At 40.3% G+C, this 12,637-nt stretch overlaps 1 long non-coding RNA gene across 1 annotated transcript; it reads left to right on the top strand.

The window, feature by feature from the left end:
* The first annotated feature begins 231 nt into the window (after positions 1 to 231).
* Positions 232 to 3,617, top strand: LOC133266419 (uncharacterized). The gene is made up of 2 exons (XR_009742393.1): positions 232 to 607; positions 2,550 to 3,617. It is a non-coding gene; the product is annotated as an uncharacterized LOC133266419 (long non-coding RNA).
* Positions 3,618 to 12,637: the final 9,020 nt, after the last annotated feature.

Here is a 12,637-nt window from a genome sequence, read left to right on the forward strand (position 1 = left end):
TTTTCTAACATATCTTTCAAAAGAAAAATGTAAGTTAACAAAACCCCTAAATTTGGGATAATAAAGACACTGTTTTGTTTGAAAATGTCTCATTTTAAGCAGAAATTCTACGTATTAAGATATATATTGAGATACATTCATTCTGAAACAATGCATAAACTGTCTCCTAAATGCAGACTAGGATGCAATGATGTTTGTATCTGTTCACTGAAACAAGCAGAAAGGGTTCTAGAATGTGGGTCTCCTGTCTTCCAGGTTAGTAGCTGTTCTGGGGCAGTGAAGTTAGTGTTTCACTTGTCTTGCATGAATTTTTGGTAGACTCTTTGTCTACAAAATATTTTGCTCAAAAAAGAATGAAATAATTTTTAAGACTCAAAAAATCCCCATTTTGTAGTATGGGAAAAATATCTAAGACCTTGTTTTCTTAAGGATATAAGCTTTTTTTTTTTTTTTTTCTCAGATTCTTTGTGATGGTCAGCAAGTCATCTCTCACTGCTTTAATTCTTTTTCTAAGATCTGTTGCTATTCTCCTGCCTCATATTATCTGTATGGACACTATTCCTATAAAAATTCCTGACTGTATGTTGAACACAGACCAGTGTTAAAGGTAATCACCACCTAATTTTTGTTTTGCTTGGTAAATCCTTTATTCTTGCTTTCCTTCCTTTCCTTATAAAGTCTATGAATATGCATTCTGGTGTTCTCTATTTTGTTTAGAGATGCCTTGACAATATCTGAGATGTTTTCTCATGGGTTCTAACATCAAAACTGAAGGGATGAAGAAATTAGATACTTAACAAAGTCTTCATTTGTCTGTAAAGTTAATTAGTCACTCTTGACCATCAGATTAGATTAAAATTAAATATGGGTCAATTAACACTTGTTACTTTTGTTAGCTTTTTTATGACCAGTCACACTGAAATTATCACAAGTTTATTCAAGTAGAAATTAAGATGCAGCATTTGCTTTCTTATTTTTATTAAAATCACATTTTTATTTATTTTTCAGATCTTAAATCCATTAATCCTTTATCATTTTGGTAGGATTACAAGTGTAGATAGGAGGCAGAAATGTAGTAAGTTTCACAAAAGAATCATGCCTTTTTTATGTTATAGTATGCATTAATAGATTTGTTTTCCAATCATTTCTTAACTCTAACAGTTAACACGTTACCAAACTTTGCACATTTCACATGCATTAGCATTTTGTATTGCATGAGTTCAGTTACCTGACTTTGGAACTAAAAGTTGCACTTGGTTCTTAACCTTGAGTCATATGCTGTACCTAAACAAAAGAGATCATAATCTTGTTTTTTGCTTGTAACCAGTAAGTGAGATCCGTACCTTCTTTCTGGTGACCAGATGCTTTCTCTTTATCAGCTTACTTACAGTACAGTTCCTTTAAACTAAGCAAACTTCTCAGGTCTGGCAGTTCATTCCCCATATTTCTGCTAAGCTAAAAGTCAGGATAAGCTTCCATTTAATTTTGTTAGGAAAACACAGTGCAACATCTAACATTTGCCAACTTGATTATCGCTTTCCCTGTTTTCACCTTCAGAGCTTGCGGGATATTACCATTATTGCAGTGGCAATCACGGAGCCTGCTAATTAGAGCATGCTTTCAACTTATGAATGTAATGTAAAAACAAACAAACAAACAGAAGACAAACCAAACAAACCCACTGTTTCAGGTTGGAAATTATTTTCAGTGTTTGTATGGCATTTTTTTCTTTGAATGCTGCTCTGATTTCCCCACCATTTTTTTTCCATCCTCCCTTTCGTTCCATAATTTATTTTTATTGGTTACAGTAAGACTGCAGGCTTTTCTACAGCTGAGCACAGCTGCTAATGTTTTGCTATTGATTCCACATGTTAGCTCAAAAGTGTATAATAATCTGTTTTAATCGTTGCCTTTGGCTTTTCCTCTTCCCACTCTGAGAAGTGCCCTCTGCCTCTGGCCTGGCATGGCCATAACCAGAAACTGATCCTAATTACATCAAACCACTCTCTGCCAAAATGCCCAAATATCCGTATCGTGTTTGAATAACAAATGTTGGGAGACATAACTCCATCCAGCTCTCTGGAAAATGCTTCAAATTATCAACTGTAGATGTGCTGACAGGAAGAAAATCTTGTGGGCATGGTAAGAAGCTAAGCTACCTCTGGCCCGAAAGGGAATACCTTAGCAGTATGAATGTAATGCTATTTAATTCCCCCCCTTCAAATCCCTGCAGCTCTGAGGAAGCTCCAAATTATAACAGGACTCCTAAGGGAACAGCACATAATCAGCCCTGCTGAAAACATGTTGGATAGTGCTAAATAAATCCCAGGTCTAATTATGTTACTGAGACTGCATGGGGACTGCACATCTGGAAGTCCCCCCAAAAGTCCTATGGTAGTTGAAGTGAAACACAGTCAGTTACTCCAACACCCAGTGTAGCTCAGCAGCCATCTCCAGGAAGGAGCTGTGAGAGTCCCCTCACAGTGCACAAGTAGCCCACATTAAATCACTGCTTATTTAATCTGTCAGACTCCTTTCCTTTGGTCTAGGGGGCATCTCCCCAGGCTGGCATGAGAATCAGAGCTGTGGCATCAGACAGGAATGTCTCACCTACTGTTGCTGGGGTGCAGAGCCTTCAGATGCTCCTCAAAAAGAAGCCAGTCCTTTCCCAAGATCTCAGTGTATAGAAGTTATAGAAACAAGTTGGAGTTCTGTCTGCAAAAGTAGAAGCTGGTATTTTGTTGAAGTAAATCAGAACTTTGCCACTGACTTCTCTGTGACTGTGTCTCAGCTGTGAAAACAGCAAGTATTGGGCCAGTTTGCACAAAATGCTCAGCACCCTGCATGATCTTTTCTACAGAAAATGACTGCTTTTTAACTCAGGAGGTGTGCAGTTCCTTATGCTGACATGACTGGCACCTTTCTGAGAAGTCCTTGCCACTACTGACCTGATTTTAAGGTATAAATATAAACATGTATCACCTGGACCAGACCTCACTACTAGGAGCTGACTCAGACTGTATGGCAGGTTTGAAAAGAAAACCTTTTATCTAAACAAGAGGCTCCTGAATCTGCTTGTTCTCCTGCGGTTTTCATCAATGATCCTGAAGGAAAATACCAGCGGACGCATATCACCAATAGCAAGAAAATACTATTTAAAGCTATTTACCTTCCTATGTATTTTTGTTATGTTCTGTTTCTTTTATTTGATTAGTTGGTTGCCAGAAAAAAAGATGACATGCTAATTACTTTTGTAATTGTTACACCAGTATAGTGCTGACAGTCAATATTACTGTGGTCTGCAGTCAGATATCTGTATTGTTACATATTACTATGCATCAGTGATTCTTGATGATATATGAAGTGAATATTACTGGGTTTTTTCAACTTCCTAAGGAGGGCTGGAAGCACCCTGAGAATGTGAGTGCTAATTATATAGACCACAGAGACAATTTTTTTCTCTTTGCTGAAATATATACATTAGAAAACATAGAAACCAGAAAACCTTGGATGATCAATAGTAGCTCTGTTTAGTGTTTAAAAAAGCTTCTGGAGAGTATTATGTATTGCTGAAACTTATGTAAGAAAAGACATTAAAATTCCTCTGTTCTGTGGGATACATATAGCTATTCTTGATAAAATGCTCCTTTAATGTTATGCATAAGAAATCAGGTCTTTCCTTTGAAGTCAGAAGGAAGAAGTAAGGAATTAAATTTTTTGTTCTCTGATTCCCCCCAAATTTAGATAATGTATGTTAGAACTGTATTAAAAAGAAGATTTTAGTTTCTCAGGTTTTCTTTTCCGTGTGCATGTTTTTTGTGGTTCATTGAGTCTAATTATATTCCTGTTGTCTTTGTCTAGGCTAATTCTACCCCTAGTATTGACTGGCAACAAGTGGAAAAAGCAAGCTGGAGCTTTTGCCTCTCACTTCTCCTGAACTTCACTCCAGTTCAGTGACACCAGCAACGCTTTTGCTGTTGATATTTTCTGTAGTTCTGTTTGGGTTCTGTGCCTGACCGAGCAACAGAACTGCTGGGTCCTTCTCAGAAATGAAATTTCCAAGTGGAAACCTCTGAGGCCTTCACAATATCTCTTCCGGCTAGTATTAGTGGCAATTCATGGTTATAACTATGGTGCAGCAGCACACTGAGGCCTTCAAGAAGTTCTGTGTGATAGTCATGATTCAAACACCCAGTAAGAAGGGGAGTGCCCCAGGTGAAACTAGATGTGCACAATATGTCCAAATCTTTCACAGCACTGCTGACCAGCAAGAGTTACAGTACAAGCAGGTACTGCAATGCTCTTAAACCTTTCAAACAAGGGATGGTTAGCATTCGGGAGCTGTAACTGTGGGTCTGTCTTTTTCCTTGCTGATGCCCTGTATGACAGCCAAAATGAACCAAGGGAAAGCCACAGGACTGCTCTTGCAGATGGTCTCCTCAGAAACCTGGGCGGAGGCATCGAAACTCTCCTCCTCCTTCAGCTCACTGGAGCACGGACTCCTTATTCCCCCTGTCTTCTGCAGAGATGATGTGTTGGTTGTCCTTTGGTGTTTCTTTTCTCGCATCTAAAAAGACTTAGGGAATGGTGACAAGTGTATGAAGACACTTTTGTCCAAGGAACACTGAGATAAGCCAGGGTTCTTCAGCCCAGGATGAAGAGGGCAGTGAGGAGAGGCAGGGGTCAAATACAGGTCTGCCTAGCTCATGGCAATTTTACAATGTATCAGGTAAAGCCAGAATATCTGGTTCAGAAAAAAAACAGTGTTTTTTCACAAAAGGCACAGCAATTCACTGAAACTGCCTGTTGCAGGGTGCTGCAAATGCTAATGTTAGCATGGGTTCAAGAACTGGGTAAGTTTGTAGATGAAAAGCGTGATGATCCTGGCAGACACAGAAACCTGTGGGACTGCAGAATGATAAAAGCTGGGAGAACATTTGAAGAAAGTCCCTTTGTATACTGCTTTACATACTGCTTTTCCTACTGCAAGTTTCTCAGTATCCACTTTTGGCCATTGTCAGACACAGGACCCTGGGCTAAACGCACCCATGATCTGTCCCAGTCCAGCTGCTCTTAGGCTCTTGTTTCGCCATGCTTTTATACAAATACCTTAAACCAGGGAAAGTCCACAGGGTACCTGTGGAGTTGCTCAGGGAAGAAACCAACAGGGTTTCTTGTCAAAACTGATCTGCTCACCAGTGTGTCTTGTGTCATAAACTAGTCACTTTCCCAGGCTAACTTCTCACTATTTGCAACACTCTTACCAGGGCCCACGCTATCAGAAGGGCCCTCATGCTGCTATCCACTTTGTTAAACAGAAGTTGATTTTATATTTAGTGGTGCATGGGGTGTATAGATGAAACAAATCACTACCATAAACTCAGCAAGATGAATAGGTCCTGTTGAAAACTAGCAAGGAAGGCTGAATGCAAGATTAATATGCAGTCCCAAGTTATGCTTCCCACAACTTCCATTGATTATTTGGAAAGTGAAAAAAAAAACAAAAAAAAAAACCCAAACAAACAAACAACTATGATTCCTTTTATAAATCGGACTGAAATTCTGGTACAATCATTCTTAAGAGAGGAAAATAATTTGTCTGGGAAGAGAGCTCTTTCACTAGTTTCTGTTTGAGGGGCAAGAGGTTTAAAAGCTTCCTGTCATCACTTTAGGGTTGTTTACTAACAAATTCTCAAAATAAGTACAGAATTCACAAACGGAAGAGTTGTGCTGCCTGGGGGCTTCAACAGGCTAGAAGGTCAACATGGGCAAAAGGAAAGGATCAGCAGCTTTTTAGTTTCTTCCACCTTTGGCTCTGAGGCTGACTTGTAACTATGAATAGGTGACTCTTACTGTGCTTATTGTAAAGGTGAGACAGTAAAGGTCTCTTTTCTGGGAATTTGATAGGGAATTGGCATCAAGAAGTTCTTCAAAGTTCAGGGACCGGGTGAAGGATAGACTGTAGCATATGGTGTGTTGTGTGATGCTTTGCTGTTGGAAGATCATCCCTGTGATGGGATAGGTTAGACCTTATTGATTCCTCTGTTTCCCCTATTTTGTACTTACAAGTGACCATTTAATCTTACATGATTTCCTTAGCTGCATGGTAGATGACCTTCTTGAAGAGATGTGCTTTCTGGGTTAGGGGGTTCTTCTTATCTCTCAGAAATTTTACAACAGGATGTAAATTGTCTAATTTACACAGAACAGAGAATCACAGTGTCTTCTTTCCCTCCCCAACCAATAAGAAGTGCAGTTATAATTCATTTCCTAGTCTCAATTATGGTTTTGTGTTTGTTTTTTGTTTATTATTATGAGTTGGTTTTGTTGTTTTTTTTTTCATTACTGCCTGGCTTTAAAGAGAAAGTACTGACCAAAATATGAATCTATAGCACGTCATCTAAAGGATGTGAAAAATTATATCCTATATGGTCCAATGCTTTGTATTGATCTTACAGAAGAGACAAATCTCATGGGTCAAAGTTGAAGTGATATGGACAAGCAAAATCAATAATAATTTTAAAAAGAGGAATTTTTTTCCTTTTCTTTTACTAATTCATGAAAAAAAACCACAAGAGCACCATAAGACTTGCACACTATTGATGTTTTACAGATTGCTGTGTTTTTTAAAATTAATTATATTTTGGAAAATATTTTTGCTAACATCTAGTAGGCAAACAGGTATTTTTCAAAGCTGAAATCAAGCATTTCTATCACAATAGACCTGGCTTCTCTTGTGTCATGACTAGTACAAGGTTTTCTGATACCTTGAACACATAAAAAGTACAGCCTTCCTTCTTTGTTCAGTAGCAGAATTGCCAGTGACAGGAGACAAGGAGCTCTGAGATCTCGCGGTGAACCTCATTGAGTAGTTTCTGACTCAGCTGTTCCTGTCTCCCCATGCTTTTCTCCATGCCCTCTGAAGGCAAAAGCAGAAGGTCACAAGTATCAGTGCCCTCCTAGCTGGCTTGTTCTCAGTCTGCTACAATAATGCAGTCCGATCTTCATCACCATGTTAAGAAAAATTAGCTGAATAAGCGTATTCTTTTCTTCCTGAGCTCTTGGGACAGTAGGTCCTAGTGGGGAAGGAATCTACTTAGCCAGGTAGGCTGATGGATGTGGTAACCCTTTAAGCAGTAACCTTCAGAAGTTTCCTGAGGCAATGTCTATGGAAAATGATTTTTGCTACTGCAGATCTGCCTGTATTTTCTGGATGCTTGTCCTTTTATTTACTTAGTCTTTCTAGATGTGGAGAGATCTAGATTTTTCTTCAGTTAACATAAAACCAGATCCCTTGATCTGGAATTTTTTGAAACCTTTCAATCCCTGAACTAGAGGTATCAGATTTAGAGTAAAGCAAATCTTGTAGTCACTGAGTCTCTTGATCAGGTGTCTGGCCACTGGGTGTGGGATAGGAGGCATACTGTCGTATCTGCTCTTACAAAGAGTCGAAATCTAGGAGAAATCTCCTTAGTTGAAATTATTTCAGAGCTTCACTGGCTCTCAGAGGCTGCTCTGGATTTCGATCTAGAGACCATACACCTGGGTGCTGGGGACAGGGGAGGAGAACCCCACACACCTAATTACAGCCTTTATTGTTACACAGCATTTAAAAACCATTAAACAAATAATTGTTTAATTTCAAAGCTCTTCTAATTGAACATTACTCACACACTCTCCCTTGCCCCCTATTTGCTGTGTTAAAAATCACAACCCTAAAAGAGCTTACTTGAAAGATTCCATAGTCAAGCAGCCACTTAGTCCAGGAGACTCAAAATCCTTTCCCACGAACAACAGATGTGCCTTCAGGTGAAGAGTTACACCAGTGTAGCCAGTGGCAGAATCCAAACAAAAGTATATAGAATCATAGAATTGGTTAGGTTGGAAAAGGCCTTCAAGATCATAGAGTCCAACCATTAATCTAGCACTGCCAAGTCCACCACTAAACCCATGTCCCTAAACACCACTTCTACATGTCTTTTAAATACCTCCAGGGATGGTGAGGAGGAACCACCTCCCTGGGCAGCCTGTTCCAATGCTTGACAACCCTTTCGGTGAAGAGATTTTTCCTAATATCCAGTCTAAACTTCCCCTGGCACAGCTCGAGGCCATTTCCTCTTGTCCTATCACTTGCTACTTGGAATAAAAACCCAATACCCTCCTTGCTACAACCTCCTTTCAGGTAGCTGTAGGAAATCATAAGGTCTCCTCTGAGCAACCTTTTCTCTAGACTAAACAACTCCAGTTCCTCAGCCATTCCTCATAAGAGTTGTGCTCCAGACCCTTCACCAGCTTTGTTGCCCTTCTCTGGACCTGCTCCAGCACCTCAATGTCTCTCTTGTAGTTAGAGGCCCAGAACTGAACACAAGATTTGAGGTGCAGCCTCACCAGTGCCCAGTACAGGGGGATGATCACTGCTCTGGTCCTGCTGGTCACACTATTTCTGATACAGGCCAGGCTGCTGCTGGCCGCCTCAGCCACCTGAGCACACTGCTGGCTTATATTCACATAGCTGTCAAAAAACACCTCAGCCCCACAGCTTTCCCCAGCCACTCTTCCCGAAGCCTGTAGCATTTAAAAAGTGCAGTGGGAAGTGGATGGAAGGAGTGTAACAGAGCAGATTGAAGTGGAGAAAGAAAAACAATAGGTACAAATTTCTACCAGTTTCCTCAGGCATCCATAGCAGCTGCTTAATGATACATGTATCATTATATCTTGGAGTAGTTGGAGGGCAGAAGCAGACTTGATTACACTACAGACAATTGTTTCACAATAATTCTGGACCATTTTTCATTAGCTGTCTCCCCTCACAGCAAAACAAGGGATAATTTTTTTTAAAAAGAAATCTTATACCTCTAGAAGGTTGTCCAACAGTTAAAGATTTTTAATAATTCATCATGCGAAACATCTTGAGCTAAATACTAAATTTCCCAGCAATAACAACAAAAGATGAATGAAAGGAGCTGAAGTTAACTTGCTCTGATAGAAACAAAAGGGTAAAGAAAAAGAATGATGCTATCACTTTTCGATGATTTATCAGTACATTTTTATTACACCCTCCGCTTTGACATGTTTTGTCACTCAGTCTGTTGAGCCAAACCAGTTCATTCCAAGCAAGCTGATTAAGTAACTGATTAAAACAAAGCAGCAGATTTGTCTGCCTATAATCATTTACCATCACACAAGCAATAGGTGGCAGGCCTTATCGGTGAGTGCAGCTGCCAACATTACCTTTTAGGATAAATAAGGACTTTTGGCTTTGATCACCTGGCCTCTCTCATCAGGTCACAAGGTTATATGTCTTAGTGGTGTGAGCAACAACTTTTATGGCAATTGCTGGGTTTTTTTTGCTTTTAAAGCGCCTTTAAAAAGAGATGGCTCATTCAGAATAACATTTAAATGTGAGGCTCTTGACTTCATTAGATGGACTTAATGTACGTAGTTATGAACAAGGAAAAAATTGTAGGTGGGGAAGCCTTGTTGCTTGTTTTAGGTCTGCTTCCCAAGACACGCTGTGCTTCTCAGGGAAACTAAAGGTCACTAAGGCTTAAGTCCAGGCTTTTAAAATCCTGAAAATTATATGGCCAAAATTGATGAGTTCTGTTCAATGGCAGCTTCTTTAGAGGAGGACTTCAGGTAGAAATGAGGTGATGGAAGCTTAAGTGCAAGGAGCCATTTCAACAGTGGCAACAACAGTTGCCTGCTAGGCCACGGATGGCAAACACCTTCTATGGGAATCAGAGCTGGGGTACAAAGCTGAAGCAAAAGACCTGCTGCTACAGACTTGCTATTCATGCTGCTGAGAAGAAGGCAAAGTTGCTAGCGACTGCAGGTTCCTCCCAGAAATACTTTCTGTCTTCTGACCTCTCAGAAGTGAGAGCCAGCTTGGATTTCCAGCACGGACAAAGCAGATGATGGTGATGGTATGCATCATTTGTCATTTGTTCCTAAAGCCTATTTTGGGTACCTGAGGATGAAGCTTAGATACCTATGGTTTATCAAAGCATATTAGAATCATAGAATCATACAATAGTTAGGGTTGGAAAGGACCTTAAGATCATCAAGTTCCAACCCCCCAGCCATGGGCAGGGACACCTCCCACTAAACCATGCTACCCAAGGCTCTCTCCAGCCTGGCCTTGAACACCGCCAGGGGTGGAGCATTCACAACTTCCCTGGGCAAACCATTCCAGTGCCTCTCCACCCTAATAGGAAAGAACTTACTCCTTATACACCACCTAAACTTTCCCTGTTTAAGTTTTAACCCATTACCCCTTGTCCTATCACTACAGCTCCTAATGAAGAGTCCCTCCCCAGCATCCCTATAGGCCCCCTTCAGATACTGGAAGGCTGCTATGAGGTCTGCACGCAGCCTTCTCTTCTCCAGGCTGAACAGCCCCAACTTCCTCAGCCTGTCTTCATACAGGAGGTACTCCAGTCCCCTGATCATCCTCGTGGCCCTCCTCTGGACTTGCTCCAACATTTCCATGTCCTTCTTGTGTTGAGGACACTAAAACTGTACACCGTACTCCAAGTGAGGTCTCACAAGAGCAGAGTAGAGGGACAGGATCACCTCCTTCAACCTGCTGGTCACGCTGCTTTAGATGCAGCCCAGGATACAGTTGGCTTTCTGGGCTGCGAGCGCACACTGAAGCCAGCTCATGTTATGTTTCTCATCAACCAACACCAAGTCCTTCTCTGCTGGGCTGCTCTGAATCTCTTCTCTGCCCAACCTGTAGCTGTGCCTGGGATTGCTCTCACCAAGGTGTGGGACCTTGCACTTAGAGAAGTGAAATGAATGGAAGTGAGAGTAAGACATAAATCAACATCTGTGAACCATGAGGGTTCTATCTGCCTGTCTGCTATAGTGTCTGTTTAGAGACAACAGACTCTTCCTGCAACATGTTTATGATACAGCTGTGGTGAGTTAGCACACTAGCTGTCTGCCTTTTTGAAATTCCTAAACTTAGAAAGTCAAAACAAAAGGCCACTGTTGTTCAAGATCCTAGTGTGGGACTTCCTAATGGGCAATAATGTATTCCAGGAGCTCTGTTTCCAAGATCCAGTCCTGTGAGCAGAAAAACACATAGTGGCTGATCCAAGTGGTAATAATGCTAAATGCTGATTCTTCATCTGCAGGTAGAAAATGCATTTTTCTTTCTGAAGAGGACTGCAAATTTTCAAATCACACACAGAGAAATCTTGTATCCCTTCCTTAGGTGTTGAGTCCTTAAAATATTGCAGTAAGATTATATACATTAAATGCATCCAGATTCCCTAGTTTGATTTGGTTATTGATAAAACTACAAGCACTTCCAAATAATGCTTCATAAAACTGCTGGTTTAGCAAGTGATTCTGCAATCAAATGTGTTCTGAAATTCTGTGTCCTTTTTGAAATGCACTGGTAATTGCATTGCAACCCAGATGCTTCTTTAGTCTTACTCAGTTCAACACTGTCTTGTTTGAAGATTGTAGTTTCACTACGTTTTCAGAGAAAAGGAACATAGCAGCTAACTGCAGAACACAGCAAACTGTAAAACATCTTTCCATGTTAGCTTTTCCATTGCCCTAGCAATTGATGCTATTGCTTCTCTTGCCCTGTGAGTTACAGCTTTAGTAAAGCACTGCCAGATTCAGGTCAGCAGGACTCTGCTGGCACTGTAGAATGACAATTCTTATCTGTTTTCTATACCCTGACATTTTCAGTAAGGCCTGGAAGGTCTGGTTAATAGGGTTTGTCAAAAGGGAGCTACAATATAAAACGTTGAAATATGGAATAAGAGCAGGGCAGAGAACCCATGTCACATTAAATGTTACGAAAGCAATTTCTAGGAGACTAATTATTCATAATAGATAACTAAATTGTAAATCTCTATTACAAGTGGGGGATTGAATGTGAGTTTCCTTGGAAAGCAGTTCTCAAGTCTGCTACTTTAATAGCTAATACATAAAGAAAATGATAGATGTGCCAGAGGCTTTGGAAGATGAGAGGTCAAAGGATGAATGGACAATAACTCCTGGATTCATTCACTCTGCAAATCCTGAAAGATGTATTTGCATTATAAAATGCCTGATAGACTTTTTTTGTAAAGTCTGATATTCAAAGCATTCTGATATAATAATACTTTATGACTATTGCTAGCTAGAGAGAGGATGAAGGGTCTGACATTAGAAGAGGGGCATGTAGATATGCTTGAGGGTACTTAGCTGGATTTTCAAAGAACAGTGATAATCAGGTACTTCCTGAAATTCTTCAGCCTTTTAGGTGCAAGGTGCTTTCTAGGATGGTAATTATACTTGCTAATGCACCTGTGAAATCCTGCATCCTACCACCTGTCCTTTCTATTATGCGGCATTTTGTGAGAGAAGAGGAAGGGCTGTGGACAGCGCCCGTAAGAAGGGGTTCTCTGAAATACCCTTTTGGGGTAGGTCATGCCACATTTCTTGCTTTTGTTCTCTAGATTGCTGATCAGCCTTTGGTTGTTCTTGTTTACTACTAAGTAGTTTTTAACAAGTAAACAATACATTGTGGGTCAAACTGTATGTCTGGCCATAGTTTTCCTGTTGTTACTTCTGCTGTCCTTCTTTGTTATTGCTTCTGTTATCATTTGCCATGTAAATATATAGACTTACTAAC

The sequence above is a fragment of the Pezoporus flaviventris genome, unplaced genomic scaffold (assembly GCF_033815535.1).
Source record: "Pezoporus flaviventris isolate CSIRO_AGI_PZ_B2104156 unplaced genomic scaffold, CSIRO_AGI_Pfla_v1 ptg000007l, whole genome shotgun sequence".
In the NCBI taxonomy this organism is placed as follows: domain Eukaryota; kingdom Metazoa; phylum Chordata; class Aves; order Psittaciformes; family Psittacidae; genus Pezoporus; species Pezoporus flaviventris.